Source organism: Emydura macquarii, unplaced genomic scaffold (genome assembly GCF_026122565.2).
Source record: "Emydura macquarii macquarii isolate MOO-44397 ecotype Brisbane River unplaced genomic scaffold, CSIRO-AGI_Emac_v2 contig_2676, whole genome shotgun sequence".
Lineage (NCBI taxonomy): Eukaryota > Metazoa > Chordata > Testudines > Chelidae > Emydura > Emydura macquarii.
In genome coordinates, this window is record NW_027132813.1 from 34,173,324 (window position 1) to 34,189,067 (window position 15,744).

The window sequence follows — 15,744 nt, forward strand, 5'->3', positions numbered from 1 at the left end:
CATTAAAGCCTATCGCAATCTGCTCCCTGTTTTCCTGTTGCAGCCCCACTGAATTGAATGGGGTTGTACTGATGTCAATTAGAGCAGAACTGCGCATTGCAAATATTACAGCAAAGGCAGCCAGAATACAGGCAAGAGTCAGTCCTAAATTACATAGGTATAATACCATGGTCTTCAATGAACATGCACAGGTGTATCTGAGAGCAAACTGTTGTTAATGTTGTAGCTTTCTTCAAAGCCTACAAAGCTAAATCTTCTCCAGCCCTAAAACAAGCAGAAATGCATTCTTGTGCTGCCATAGGAGAAGACTGGAAGGCAGACTGTTATTCCAAGAGTCACACTCTCCCTCTTGGTTTCCCCCTTGCAATTGGGAGAAGAAGCACAATGTGCCAGATCTATATATGGTGCAACATACTTCACTGTGGACATTGGCATCTCTAAGCTGGCTGGTGCAGTTTGAGGGCAGAACCAAGGGTCCACTTTTTCTCATGTTCCCACCCACATGTGGCATTCCCACCCAGCATTGCCAGCAGATCGAGGGAAGTGATTATTCCCCTATATTCGGCACTGGTGAGGCCTCTTTTGGAGTAGTGTGTCCAGTTTGGGGCCCCCCACTACAGAAAGGATGTGGACAAATTGGAGAAAGTCCAATGGAGGACAACAAAAATAATCCGGGGGCTGGAGCACATGACTTATGAGGAGAGGGTGAGGGAACTAGGCTTGTTTAATCTGCAGAAAAGAAGAATGAGAGGGGATTTTATAGCAGCCTTTAACTACATGAAAGGGGGTTCCAGAGAGGATGGAGCTAGGCTGTTCTCAGAGGTAGTAGATGACAGAATTAGGAACAATTGTCTCTAGTTGCAGTGGGGGAGGTCTAGGTTGGATATTAGGAAAAACTTTTTCACTGGGAGGATGGTGAAGCACTGGAATGAGTTACCTAGGAGGAGGTGGAATCATCATCCTTAAAGGTTTTTACGGTGCAGCTTGACAAAACCCTGGCTGGGATGGTGTAGTTGGGGTTGGTCCTGCTTTGAGCAGGGGGCTGGAGTAGATGACCTCCTGAAGTCCCTTCCAATCCTAATCTTCTATGATTCTATGTGCTGGGGAGGGATGTAGAGATCCTCTCAAGGTTCCTGTGCTCTCCATGCAGCTGCTAACAGTAGAGATAGCCTGCACAGAATACATGGGTGCCTTGTGTCCACTTACTATGCATGGCTGCATAGGATGGGCTGTAATTTGGCCCATATTGAGTAATATATTGTGACCATATATCCACCATTCAGAGTAAATTGTGAGCTAAATGCTCCATTGACATATACCCCTAAGAATTCAAAGGGGGGAGTGCAGAATTTGGCCTTCTACTTTTTTATTGGCAATATTGGGTAACCCTTAAATGTGTGCTGTTTCTGTTCAGATAAGCACACAATGTTTTAGAGGCATATCTATATCCTTTGTAGTCTTTTTGTGATCTAGGATGAGAGAATTCATTTGTTTAGGTTAGGAGCTGACAACAGCCTTCACTCAAACAGTTCTTCCTGTTTGAAAATTCTCAGTATTAGTTTCCACCAGGAGACAGAAAGCAGAATTACCACCAGACAGGCTGGCCTCACATTTTTTATGCCCTGATCAGAAGCAGGAAATGTCACAAGAACAGGTCCTCACCTGAAATTTCTAGACCAGATTTATAGACCCAAGGGGCTTAGAAAAAGTATATGAACTTTATATCTATACAAAACTGAGGGTCATATTGTCAGCTGGTGTAGGTAGCTCCACTGAAGTCAGTAAGAGCTACATCTCTTTCTAATCCATTCATAACTACTCTCCTGCCTCCCTCTTTTCCCCTCTTCCCTTCCCCCGCCAAATCAGATCCTTCTATTCAAACTGGAACAGATGCAGAGAATAGCTACTAGGAGGACCAGGGGAATGAAGAGCTTGTTTTGAGAGGAGGCTGAAAGAGCTTGACTTATTTGGCCTACCAAAACAAAGGCTGAAAGTGAATCTAATAACTGTGTATAAATACCTCATGGGGGTAAACACCAGGTAGGGAGAAAAGTTATGTAAGCTAACGGACAATGTTGGCCCAAAAACATATGGGTGTGAACTGGCCATGAATAAATTTGGTCTAGAAATCAGAAGGTTTCTAATCACCAGAGGAGTGAGGTTCTGGAGCAGCATTTCAGTAGAAATAGAGAGGGGCAAACAACTTACCTATTTTTAAGATGGAGCTTGGTATGTTTATGAGCAGGATTATATGATGGGGTTGTTTATGATGGCAAGAAACTAGACTCAATGTCCAAGAGGTCCCTTCCAGTCCTATGATCTTGTGTCTTACCTTTTGCCTAGAATCTCACCTTCTCACCCACAACTATTCTATAATATTTGCTTGAAAATTGCTGTTTCCAATTAACATTCCCAGCAGTAATACTTACATGCTATACAGAAGCCAACACAAAAGGGGTGTGAACACAGAGATCCCGGTAGCTATAAATTACTGAGGATTGCCCTACTCCAAACTGTTCTTATATTTCGTTTTCTATCTGATTTGCATTGTCGGCATGGCACAAAGTAGTCAGAAGTGAGGCTGAGGATCTGATTCCCTGTGTTGTAAGCACAGCACTGACAACTTTATCTTTAAAAGAAATCAGGTTTGTATTCTTCAAGCAGAGTTCTCAAGAAGAATCCATTGCATAAACGGAGTGCAATGGTGAAAATGAATCCATAAGCCAATATAGTTCAGTGCATTTCTCCATAGCAAACCAAAAGGAAAAAAAGGCTACAGCATAAGCCCAGTGAGGTATTTCTTAAGTGAATTTCAAAAGAGCTATATTGTGTATTTACAATTAATACAACATCTGTTAAAGAAATAGAAAAAATGAACACTTGGAAGACACAGAAAAATCTAGATGTTTTAATCATCCATTTCATCTATCACAAAATTGACTATTAATTGGAATTATCCAAATGAAACCTTCAAATGTATTTGAACTTTTTAAGGCTCTTCATGTCCTCTCCTTTCCCTCCCAAAAACCCCCAAAACAACCCCCCCCCCCCTTTTCCTTAAATGTAGATTTTTTAAAAAGTGAAATACAAGACTCACCACATAAAGACTGATGAATGAAGGGTAACTGCCTCCCATGTGCAGGACAGCTATTTTGTTAGTCCTCCATTTCTCTTGCAGGAGTCATCCAGCTCTAAAGAGTTCTGAGTACTCTTGTGAATAAAAGCTATGGATTGTCATCATTGACTTTCTTATTCATTTGCCATGAATGTTTCTATGTGTGATTGTTTCTTCATAAGACTCTTCATGGAAAGTGCAAGTTTTATTAATACTTGTGTAAATGTGTCCACACCCAAGTTCATGCTCAAAGTGTTCCTGTGACAGCTTGAAATCCCACTCATTTCCCTCTTCCTATTTTGAAAAGGTTCATTCATCCAGTGAGATGATACCAACTGACTGAGATGACCTATCACACAGCTAATATAATAAATTATAAATAACTGTAGAATAAGAAAATAGTCTGAGAATAGTCTTCAAGGCTGAAATAAATTTTCTGCAATGTATTTATCAAAATTGCACAAAAAAGAACAAATTTTAAAAAAACTTAAGTATGTTTGTGGAGAATATATAAAAAAGGCAAAATATGGCAAATAATCTTTTGCTACACACCGTTCAGCCAGTTCCACTCATCAGGTTAATTTTTTAATTTACACTGACACAATGATATTCTCCATCATTTCCAAAATACTTCACCACCTCAAAGACATTCCTTGACCTGCTCTTTTTGGGACTAAAAATGCTGATCTGCTGGGATGACACATTATTTCTGGAAGTACTGCAGAACTGATCTATCAGAACATCAAGTTGGCAGGTAAATAAGCTGTGTGTCACAAACTCAATCCATTTTATAACCATACTCCTATACACATACACACCCAATTTATTTTATTCAATTACACTAAGCATGGCAAAGTTTAACTATACAGTCTCAGGTCAAGATTTCATGGAATTAAACTTCTACCAAAACATTTGAAGTCAAAGGGAGTTTTGACATTGACTTCAATGGGGATTTCATTGACCTGATATAGGATTTCAGCATTGACCTGATTATATTTGCTAGCCTTTGTTTTTGGGTAAATCAGGGTCTTATGCTTTTACTACTTTTCTTCTTTCATTGGTAGTTCATTGCAAGTCTCTGTTAAGATGATCAAGATAGTGCTTAACTAGCATATTATTTTATAAGGTGTAATTTGTTTTTGAAAGGCACTACAGACCCACTTATTTTGAAACTGAGCCAAAATTATTTCTGTCTTTAGGCTTATATTAAAGATTGATTGGACACCTAGCAATTAGTGGAATTCTATGTACTCTACGTAACAGCTGACTAGGTCTTTAAATAAATAGTTTAAAGAAATAGGCAGGGGAGAAAAGGTGGAGGAGTTACACTGTATCTAAAAGAGCAATATGATTACTCAGGGGGCAGAAACATATTGGGCTGCATTAATAGGAACAGTGCCAGCATATCATGGGAAGTGATTATTCCCCTCTATTTGGCACTGGTGAGGCCTCATTTGGAGTGCAACAAAAATGATCAGGGGGCTGGATCACATGATTTATGAGGATAGGCTGAGGGAATTAGCCTTGTTTAATCTGCAGAAGAGAAGAATGAGGGGGAGATTTGATAGCAACCTTCAACTATCTCAAGGGGGGTTCCAGGAAGGATGGAGCTAGGCTGTTCTCAGTGGTGGCAGATGACAGAACAAGGAGCAATGGTTTGAAGTTGCAGTGGGGGAGGTTTAGGTTGGATATTAGGAAAAGCTTTTTCACTAGGGGCTGATCTACATTTACCTGGAGATTCGGTGGCAGTCGACGGGAATTATGCAAACTACGCAGAGTAGCTTGCGTAACTCACGTCGACTGCTCTGCTTCCCTTTTGTGCACTGTCTACACTGTTCCCGTCGACACAGCGCTACACTACTTGAGGGGGTGGTTTACCAGTGTTGACTTCCTGATCGATTGACCGGGTCTACACTTACTGCTCAATCGATCCAGAAAGATCGATCTGGCAGCGGTGAATTTGCAGCCATCAGTATAGACATGGCCTAGGAGGGTGGTGAAGCACTGGAATGGGTTACCTAGGGAGCAGTGGAATCTCCATCCTTACAGATCTTTAATGCCTGACTTAATAAAGCTCTGGCAGGGATAATTTAGTTGGGGTTGGTTCTGCCTGAGCAGGGGGTTGGACTAGATGACCACCTGAGGTCCTTTCCAATCCTAATCTTCTATGATTCTAGGTTTTGAATTGGAAGTACCTTCAATTAATGTCATGGCAAGCTAGATTATACTGTCATATTGAACTCAGTCTCAAAAGAAATAGATTTTGACTATTGTACCAACAGAGAAAAGCAACGGAAGATGGATTGAAAAAAATAACTGCATAAATGAGAGACTCCACTCATATGGAAAAATATAGTTGACATGAGCAAGTAAAATGAATTTGGACTGCTACACTGCAAACACATTTGCTTGCAGCAGAAGAGCAGAAATACTTATACTTTTTGGCTGCTTCTCAAATCAGAAATTTCTTAGAAAACTGTTTACTATCACTCATCTCAGTTCCCTCTTCTTTTGATTAGATGCAATATTATCTTTCAACCCTTCTGAAATTGGTTTCGCTGTCCTTCTCCCCTCCCACAAAGAGTACGTAAATATAAAATCATCAGTAAATGTTAATATGTAATCAGGCAGAAATGATCAATCATTTTGGCCCTAATTATGCAAGCTGATATGAGTGGGCAGACGCATCAGTGGGGCTCCACCTCCGTGGATCAGCTTGCGTTATAGGGGACTTCTCTACATTGGGGAGCTGCAATTTCATACTGCCCTGTCAATGGGTGGGAAGTTAGAAGTCTACTGCCAAAATAGTCAGTTCTAGGCACATATAGGGTCTTTGTCACTGTAATATCAGAGCATCTGGAGTTTCAAGTTGGGCACCCAAAGATTTTGAAAGCGTTGGCCTTAGGACATGCATCCCCAGAGTGAGGCCCTGGAGCCCTATCATACATCTCTCAGCTCCATTTTGTCTTTATAGGATCTGTATGTTCCTAGATAGAGAAACAGGTTTTCAGAGTTACAGAGTATCCACAACTAGAACTAAAGGAGATATCGGTTCTCAGCAGCAGTTGAAACCAGTCCCAGGCTTTTTATGGGCACATAAAAACAGAGACACCTCAAATCAGTACCCAGTTCTCAACAGATGACTGTAAAACACTGCCTCCATCTGCAGTTCAGATGGAAGAAGTAAAATAATGTAATGAAAACTAACTAATCCCTGCACAAAACCAAAGAACCTACAGTGGTACTTTACTAATTATGCATAGTCTCTAAAACCCATTATGCTTATTAAACTGGTGGTTTTAGTGGATGCAGCTGTAAAGTAATTATATTCATCTTGCTTTAAACAATTGAGCCAAAGGACTACTTGTGCATTTTGTGATTTCTTTCTCATGAAAATATAGACCTCCCTTGTCCTTCTCAACCTTTTGCAACTTGCTTTAAATGTGAGGGGGCAGCCCCACCAGGGTACCCTCCAGCAGCAGGCAATGGCATAACCTCTGCCTGCCTCACTTTCTCTTTTAATCTGGATTCCTCTCCATATATAACTACCTCTTGTAGGGTTAATTTATCACAAAAGTCCCTTGCATGAAAATCATAGCAAAAGTCCCATAACCATAATCCAGAATTCCTTAACACTGTCCAAATAGAACCTTCATTCTTTCAACTCCCAACAGTCCATCAAGACCCCTCAGATCATGGTTCAAAGACTTCAAGGTACAGAGAATCCACCAGTAAATGACCTGTGCCCCATGCTACAGAGGAAGGTGAAAAACCCTTGGGACTTCTGCCAATCTGCCCTGGGGGAAAATTCCTTCCTGACCCTAAATATGGCAATCAGCTAAATCCTAAGCATGTGGGCAAGACTCACCAGCCAGACACCCAAGAAATAATTCTCTGTAGTAACGCAAAACCCACCTCATCAAACATCTCTTCATAGGCCATTGGCATATTTACCACTAGTAGTCAAAGATCAGTTAATTGCCAAATTAGGCTGTCCCATCACACCATCCCCCTCCATAAATTTATCAAGCTCAGTTTTCAAGCCAGATAGGTTTTTTGCCCCCACTGCTCCCCTTGAAGGCTATTCCAGAACTTCACTCCTCTAATGGTTTGAAACCTATGTCTAATTTAAAGTCTAAACATTGGCACTGGACTTAAATAATTCTTCTCCCTCTCTGGTATTTATCCCTTTGATGTATTTATAGAGAGCAATCATATCTCCCCTCAACCTGCTTTTGGTTAGGCTAAACAAGCCAAGTTCTTTTAGTTTCCTCTCATAAGGCAGGTTTTCCATTCCACAGCTCATCCTAGTAGCCTTTCTCTGCACCTGCTCCCGTTTGAATTCATCTTTCTTCAACATGGGGGACCAGAACTGCACACAATATTCCAGATGAGGTCTCACCAGTGCCTTGTATAATGGTACTAAGACCTCCCTATTTCTACTGGAAATACCTTATCTGATGCATTCTAGGACCGCATTAGCTTTTTTCACGGCCACATCACGTTGACGGCTCATAGTCATCCTGTGATCAACCCAGGTCCTTCTCCTCCTCTGTCACTTCCAACTGATGTGTCCCCAGCTTATAGCAAAAATTCTTGTTATTAGTCCCTAAATGCATGACCTTGCACTTTCCACTATTATATTTCATCCTATTTCTATTACTCCAGTTTACAAGGTCATCCATACTCTTGTATGTTATCCTGATCCTTCTCTGTATTCGCAACTTTGTGTCATCTGCAAACTTTATTAGCACATTTCCACTTTTTGTGCCAAGGTCAGTGTTGGAAGGCCGTTAGTTCTGGCCCTGTTGCTGCAGCCCTTTCCCGGGTCCTTGCTCCGGGGAAGGCCACAGCGCCTTCCTAAAGGAGGAACAGTTCGCTCTCTTGTGGGTCTTGGCCTGACCCTCAGGCAGGGCGAGTGAGCAAGCAGTCTATCGCCCCGGCCCTCAGGCAGGGCGGGCGAGCAAGCAGTCTATCGCCCCGGCCCTCAGGCAGGGCGGGCGAGCAAGCAAGCAAATAGTTAATTGCTCCGGCCCTGAGACAGGGTGGGCAGGCAGTGGTCCTGCCCTTTGGTGCGGTAGCGAGGATGAGGGTCTCCCCAGGGATGGTTAGGGAAGCGGGCTGGGGGACACAGGCCCACTCGTCTCCACTGTGTCCAAGCCCAGGGCCCTCGTAGTGGCAAAGGTGTTGCCCCTGAGTCGGCGGGGCTCCTGCCGCAACACGCCGACTGGGTTGCCCCAGACTCAGCCACTGTCTACGGCTGTCCCTGGGCTACTTCCTCCCCGTATCCCCGTGTACCTGACTCCTCAGGGTTGCTGGGGCACTCCGTCTGGGGTAGGCCCGCCAGTCCCTCCTCATCCACCGGCGGCAATGCAGGGAGCTCCTCGGCAAGGGGCAGCTCCTCTAGGTCACAGGGCTCAGGGGAGAGCGTGGCCTCAGGCAGCTCGTCCAAGTCCTGCCCCAATACTGGGGGCTCGGCGGCCGGCAGCTCCTCCAGGTCCCATCCGGCCTCAGGGGGTATCGTCCACCCAGGTTTCTCAGGGGGCCCAGCCCAGTCCCAGGGTTCAGGGGACATTGTCTAGTCCCGCGGTTCGGGTATCTCGGCCCAGTCTCTCTGGCCAGGTTGCCTGGTCCAGCTACGAGAAGGCCCTACCCAGTCCCCAGGCCCGGGTTGGTCGGAGTCCCAGCTCTGGCCCAGGCCTCAGCCAGCGGGGCAACACGTCTGCTTCCGGCAGTGGTCTTCTCCAGACTGAGCTCTGGGGCCTGTCTCTTATACTGCCCCTTTCTTGAGAGGCTCCGCCCCGCTGCGGCTGATTGGGCAGCTCGGGCGGTCCTATCCCTGCCCGGCCCTTGCGTTGCCAGGCAGACTGGCCTGCTGGCCCTATCATAGCCCGGCTGTTTGGGTGCTGGACAGATGTTCCATCGGGTCTCCTCCTGTCCAGCCCGGTCGCTGTGGCCCTTCCTCGGGTCCTCGCTCTGGGGGAGGCCACAGCGCCTTCCTACAGTCAGTAATAAAAAGGTTAAATAAGATTGGTCCGAAGACTGATCCCTGAGGAATTCCACTAGTAACCTCCTTCTAGCCTGACAGTTCACCTTTCAGTATGACCCATTGTAGTCTCCCCTTTAACCAGTTCCTTATCCACCTTTCAATTTTCATATTAATCCCCATCTTTTCCAATTTAACTAATAATTCCCCATGTGGAACTGTATCAAATGCCTTACTGAAATCTAGGTAAATTAGATCCACTGCATTCCCTTTGTCTAAAAAATCTGTTATTGTCTCAAAAAAGGAATCAGGTTGGTGTGGCACGGTCTACCTTTCGTAAAGCCATGTTGTATGTTGTCCCAATTACCATTAACCTTGATGTCCTTAACTACTTTCTCTTTTAAAATTACTTTCAAAAGTTACTACTTTCTCTTTTCTCTTTCAAAAGTTACTACTCTCTCTCTCTCTCTCTCACTCTCATCTTTAAGCTGTTTTTCATTTATAACTCCCATGGAGCACCCCATCTTCCTCCTTACCCCAAATGAGGGTGCACCTTGACTGGAACAGGAGAGCTGGGCCTGATTTCATTTAAGGGGCCAACTACCCTGTTACAGGCAGTATTTCCTATTAATCATCCTGAGAGAAATGAAATACATTTTTGCATGTGTCATCACGGTGCCCAACAGTGTGATTAATGTGCAGGGGATGCAGCCACCAAATTAATTGCTATGGTGTGTCCAGAAATGAAACATTAGAAAGGATGTAGAGCTACTGAATCCAGACAGACACTTACACGTCTCAGTCACATCACTTTTAGTTGCCACTCATTGGCCTACCGGGATTTGTATATTGTTTATTTTGGATCATAAACTCTTTGGGGCAGGCACCTCAGGAAGCTTGTGGGTTCCTGGTTTTGGAAGTGGCAAGGCCTGGTAGCTGGGGCTTTGGCAAATGACCACTGTAAGCAGCATGAGCCTCCTTCAAAGCTGGGAGAAGCTGCCTTTGCAAGACTTTCTCATTGTCATCTTGTTCGGAAACCCAGTCCACAATGTCAAGAACTCTTGGACCTGAGATTGGTTTGAGCTCAGTGTAGGCAGGGCACTCAGTATAGGTCAGCTTCTGAAGGATCCATACGATAGGATGTTTGGAGTGTTGTGCTCCCCTTCTTCCCTTCCACATCTGAACCCTGGCAGCTGCACAGCTTTGCCTCAGAGTCCGCCTCACCACCCTGCACTCCAATATGTCTGTAATGGCCATTGGAAGCAATATGACCATTTCACAACATAGGGGAGCCCCATGCTGCTGATGGGTGACTAGGAATCTCTACAAGTTCAAAATCATAGTTTCCTTGTCCTAACAAGGGCTTATTGCACCTACAGCATAATTTGATCCTACACTACACCTGACTTTAATGGAATTGGACAAAGAGGCCTGATTTGCCATTACCTTGCCTCTTGTGTAGTGATCTGCATCAGTTCAAAGTCAATACAAATGGGTGTAAATACTACAATATCAGAACGATTGCATTTTACACCCACTTTGCACAGACAGAAATGACCTCATTTGATGCAAGGCAACAGAGAATCAGCTATGAATGCAATATCTAGCTGGATCGATCCTGCTGATCTTTAACAAACAGCAATTCTTTGCTAATGTATATTTGGGTATACTGAAAAAAAAAATTCTAGCTAAGATGTTAAAATTTAGAAATGTATCCACAATGTATACTCTGTTCACTTTTAACAGAAGGCATATGAGGATTTTTAATAACATCTTTACCCATTATAAATACACTACTTACACATGGTAAACACACCATGGTATGTGGAAAATGGGATTGCACATTTATACTGACTATGTGATTAAATATCATTACACTAATTAAATCTATGTCTGATAATCAACTATTTTATTATTTACCTGTTTTGGTGCACTGTGTTTACAATTAAATGCAAGGTGTATTACATTGAAACATTGGAAAGCAGAAAATTTCCAACATCACTTAAAAAAAACCATAGGAAGCCATAGACCGAACAGGGGAGAGGAGGAGAGAGAACATAAACACTTCAAATACTAGTTATATACCTGTATTAATTAGTCCTCTAACCTAATCTCTAGAACAGAACTCACATTCAGTTGGGAGTTAGGGATGACAGATTGGTATTATACCAGTATGTGGGTCATTCAGTTTAAGGTCACTCAGTTGCTGACGGCAGTCCTTCCTACTGCTCTAATGCCAGACCTACCCCATCACACTGGAGCAGGTCTTTCAAGTGCTTCATGGGGAGAAAACATCTTCTCTGATCAATTTTATGCCCTTCCCTCCTGTTTTTCCTTTATTTGGACTGGGCCCCTGGTGTCACAGATTAGCTGGTTCAAATGCCACTGGGTACTCTCATTGATCTCCCTCCAACTCAATGCAGATTTAAAATGGTTTCTGCCATACAGAGTGCCATTCTGGCTCTCACTGGACAATCAAACAACATGCCCGGAGGTACACAGTGGAGAACTCCAACTGACTGCCAGGAATAGGGACACAGTCCCAGGTCTCCAGAAAACTGGTACTATTTGAATAAGGTCTGTATGATTGCTTAGGTGTGCAAGGGAGCACTGCAAAAAATTTTCATTTTTCAAGCAGCTGGAGTAATGGGACAGGGGATGGACTTCAACACGGAGTACAGATTGACACATCCCTTGCCAGAGCCCAATTTGTTTGCATGAAGAAAAGGCAGTTTGGGGAATTTGGATCTGGGCCCAATCCCTGTGATTGAGGTGGGGGAATCTATTTGGAATTCCTCGCTCATTGATATGGACCACTTATGACCAGGAAGTAAATAATGAATACCACAGTGGATGAGGTAGCTCCTGGGCAGCATTAGAGGGGATGCTTACAGTTAAATAAAGTCCTGTGATTTATTGGTTCCATAAAGTTGCAGCCAATTGCCTAAACCATATCCAACAATGCATAGTGCACATTTCATTCCATGGTGTCTGTACCAGTAACATAGTGTCTTTTTCTGTAGCAACATTGACATCAGGGTTAGGTCAGTGTGCTGAGAAGTGCTTGAAGGATCCACACCCAAGATGAACAAGAAGACTGACTTGTGAAGTACTGTTTTCATACCACTGAAGATCTATCCCTTTCAATTCCACAAGAGATGGAAAATTGAAACCAGGAAAAAAACCATTAGCTTAAAATGTACACCTTTGGTGGGTATATTAGAACATCATATTTAAGAATTAAAACCACGTGAAGTGTAATTTTAAACAAGAAATTACTGACATTAGGGAAAAACTATAGCACACCTAGTAGTGATCCTGTACTCAGCTTTCACCCGCAACATTGTGTGCTTGATATTCACTTACCTGTTACAGCATTCTGACTAGAATTTAATTTAATATAATACAAACTTTTTTTTCTGAATGAATCCCCTCCTTAAAACAATGAATGATCTAGGATTCCTAATGCAAATGTAGGTCCATTTTTCTACAGACATTTTTTTAACATAAATCATTATCCCATAACATTTAAAAAGCATCTCCTTGTAAATTAGTTTCTCTATGATTGTGTATAAAAGGGATGCTGTAGTTTATGAATAATTACAAGAGCAATCATAAAGAAGATAATTGAAATGAGGGCACAGCTGATCTGCATAGACTTATGAAACAGCAATGCCTTTGTTTTCTGTGTGCTGCACTTTCAAATTTCTAAGAACTCTGCCTGTTTGTAGAGACAGGAGCCATTTTGTTCTCAGGGGTGCAGCAGTCTTTGATAGAACACACAACCATGGTGCTCTTTCGAAGTCTTTGCTTGTTGCTCTTTCTTGGAGTTTACCCTAAAAGAAAAGTCATTTTTAGACGGACAGCATGTGATTTTTCTTTGTGTCTTGAAAAAACATAACACAGGTCAGTTGTAACTATATATTCTGAAAATGATTTAAAATAAAGGTAATCTCACATCAAAAACGGTAGAAAAAGAATGTAAAATTTGTAACATTTCCAAAACCAAAGATAAAATCCTATGCGCCAAGAAACAGAATCGTAGAATCATAGAAGATTAGGGTTGGAAGGGACTTCAGGAGGTCATCTAATCCAACCCTCTGCTCAAAGCAGGAACAACCCCAACTGAATCATCCCAGACAGGGCTTTGTCAAGCTGGGCCTTAAAAACTTCTAAGGATGGAGATTCCACCTCCTCCCTAGCTAACCCATTCCAGTGCTTCACCACTCTCCTAGTGAAACAGTTTTTCCTCATTTCCAACCTAGACCTGCCCCACTGCAACTTGAGACCATTGCTCTTGTTTTGTCATCTGCCACCACTGAGAATAGCCTAGCTCCAGCCTCTTTGGAACCCCATTCAGATAGTTGAATGCTGCTTTCAAATCCTTACCCTCCTCACTCTTCTGTTCTACAGACTAAATAAGCCCTGTTCCCTCAGCCGCTCCTCATAAGTCATGTGATCTAGCCAACTAATCATTTTTGTTGCCCTCTGCTGGACTTTCTCCAATTTGTACTCGTCCTTCCTGTAGTGGGAGGCCCAAAACTCAACACAATACTCCAAACATGGCCTCACCAGTACCGAATAGAGAGGAATAATTTCTTCCCTCGATCTGCTGACAATGCTTCTATTAATGCAGCCAAATATGCCATTAGCCTTCTTGGCAACAAGAGCACACAGTTGATTCATATCCGGCTTCTTCTCCACTGTAACCCCCCGGTCCTTTTCTGAAGAACTGCTGCCTAGCCAGTGGGTCCCCACTCTCTAGCAGGGCATGGGATTCTTTTGTCCTGCACTTGTCCTTGTTGAACCTCATCAGATGTCTTTTGGTCCAATTCTCCAAATTCTCTAGGTCACTCTGTAGACTCTCTCTACCCTCTAGCATATCTACCAGCTTAGTGTCATCTGCAAACTTGCTGAGGGTGCAATCCACCCCATCCTCCAGATCATTAATGACGATGTTGAACAAAACCAGCCCCAGGACTGACCCCTGGGGCACTCCATTTGTTACCAGCTGCCAACTAGACATCGAGCCTTTGATCACTATCCACTGAGCCCAATGATATAGCCAGCTTTCTATCCACCTTATAAGTCCATTCATCCAACCCATACTTTTTTAACTTGCTGGCAAGAATACTTTGGGAGACCGTATCAAAAGCTTTGATAAAGTCAAGTCACCTCCACCGCTTTCCCTACATCCACAGAGCCAGTCGTCTCATTATAGAAGGCAATCAGGCTGGTCAGGCATGACTTGCCCTTGGTGAATCCATGCTGATTGTTCTTGATCACCTTCCTCTCCTCCAAGTGCTCTAAATGGATTCCTTGAGGACCTGCTCTATGATTTTTCCGGGGCCTGAGGTGAAGCTCACTGGTCTGTAGTTTCCTGGTTCCTCCTCCTTCCCTTTTTTGAAGACGGGCACTATATTTGCCTTTTTCCAGTCACCCGGGACTGCCCCCAATTGCCACGAGTTTTCAAAGATAATGGTCAATGGCTCTGCAATCACATCAGCCAACTCCCTCGGCACCCTCAGATGCATTGCATCCAACCCCATGGACTTGTGCTTGTCCAGCCTTTCTAAAGAATCCTGAACCCGTTCTTTCAATGCTGAGGGCTGCTCACCTCCTCCCCATTGTGTGCTGCCCAGTGCAATGGTCTGGATACTGACCTTGTTTGTGAAGGCAGAGGCAAAAAAAAGCATTGAGTACTTCAGCTTTTTCTACATCATCTGTCACTAGGTTGCCTTTGCTATTCAGTAAGGGGCCCATACTTTCCCTGACCTTCTTCTTGTTGTTAATATACCTGTAGAAACTCTTCTTGTTACCCTTCACATCCCTTGCTAGCTGCAACTACAATTGTGATTTGACTTTCCTGATTTCACTCCTGCATGCTCAAGCGAGCTTCCACTTCTTGTAAGCTTCCTTTTTGTGTTTAAGCTCACCGGAGATGTCTCTGTTCAGCCAAGCTGGTTGTCTGCCATATTTGCTATTGTTTTTGCACATCAGGATGGTTTGTTCCTGCACCCTCAATAAGGTTTCTTTAAAATACAGCTAGCTCTCCTAGTGGAGCATCCCCTAATAAGTATAATACACAAAGATGCAGAATAGTACCTAGGTATCTTAGAGTAGGTTGAATCCTCACCTTTCATTTTCTGTTAGCATAGATTTGCTGGTTATGTAAGAACATAATCTTACTGGTCTTTTAATATATATATTTGGGGGGTCTTTCATAGTCTCTAAATTGTCAATTATCCTGTAGTTTGATATTTATTTAGAAACTGAGCACGACAGGAAGATTGTTAATTGATGTTCCCCTTTTCACATAAGAAATCCATCAGCATTTGCATTTCTTGAGAAAGAGAATAAAAACTTCATAGGCTGACATTTTACTGCTGCCTTCTGAGAAAATTAACCAATTCTTCATCCCTCCTCACTCTCACACATAGTTGCAAGTAGCTTTTGTGTTTTTTTCCTTTAGAAAAGAGGACAGAAACTGAATAAGGCAAATGATATGACTTGGCAATGAACCAGAGTGTGAAATCAAATAACTTTTAGACTGATAGACTGATGTAACTAGCTGATGTTTGCCAGACTTGTGCTCTTCTGGCTTTAAGTAATTCGAGACACTGAAAAAGTGAATAATGGGCCA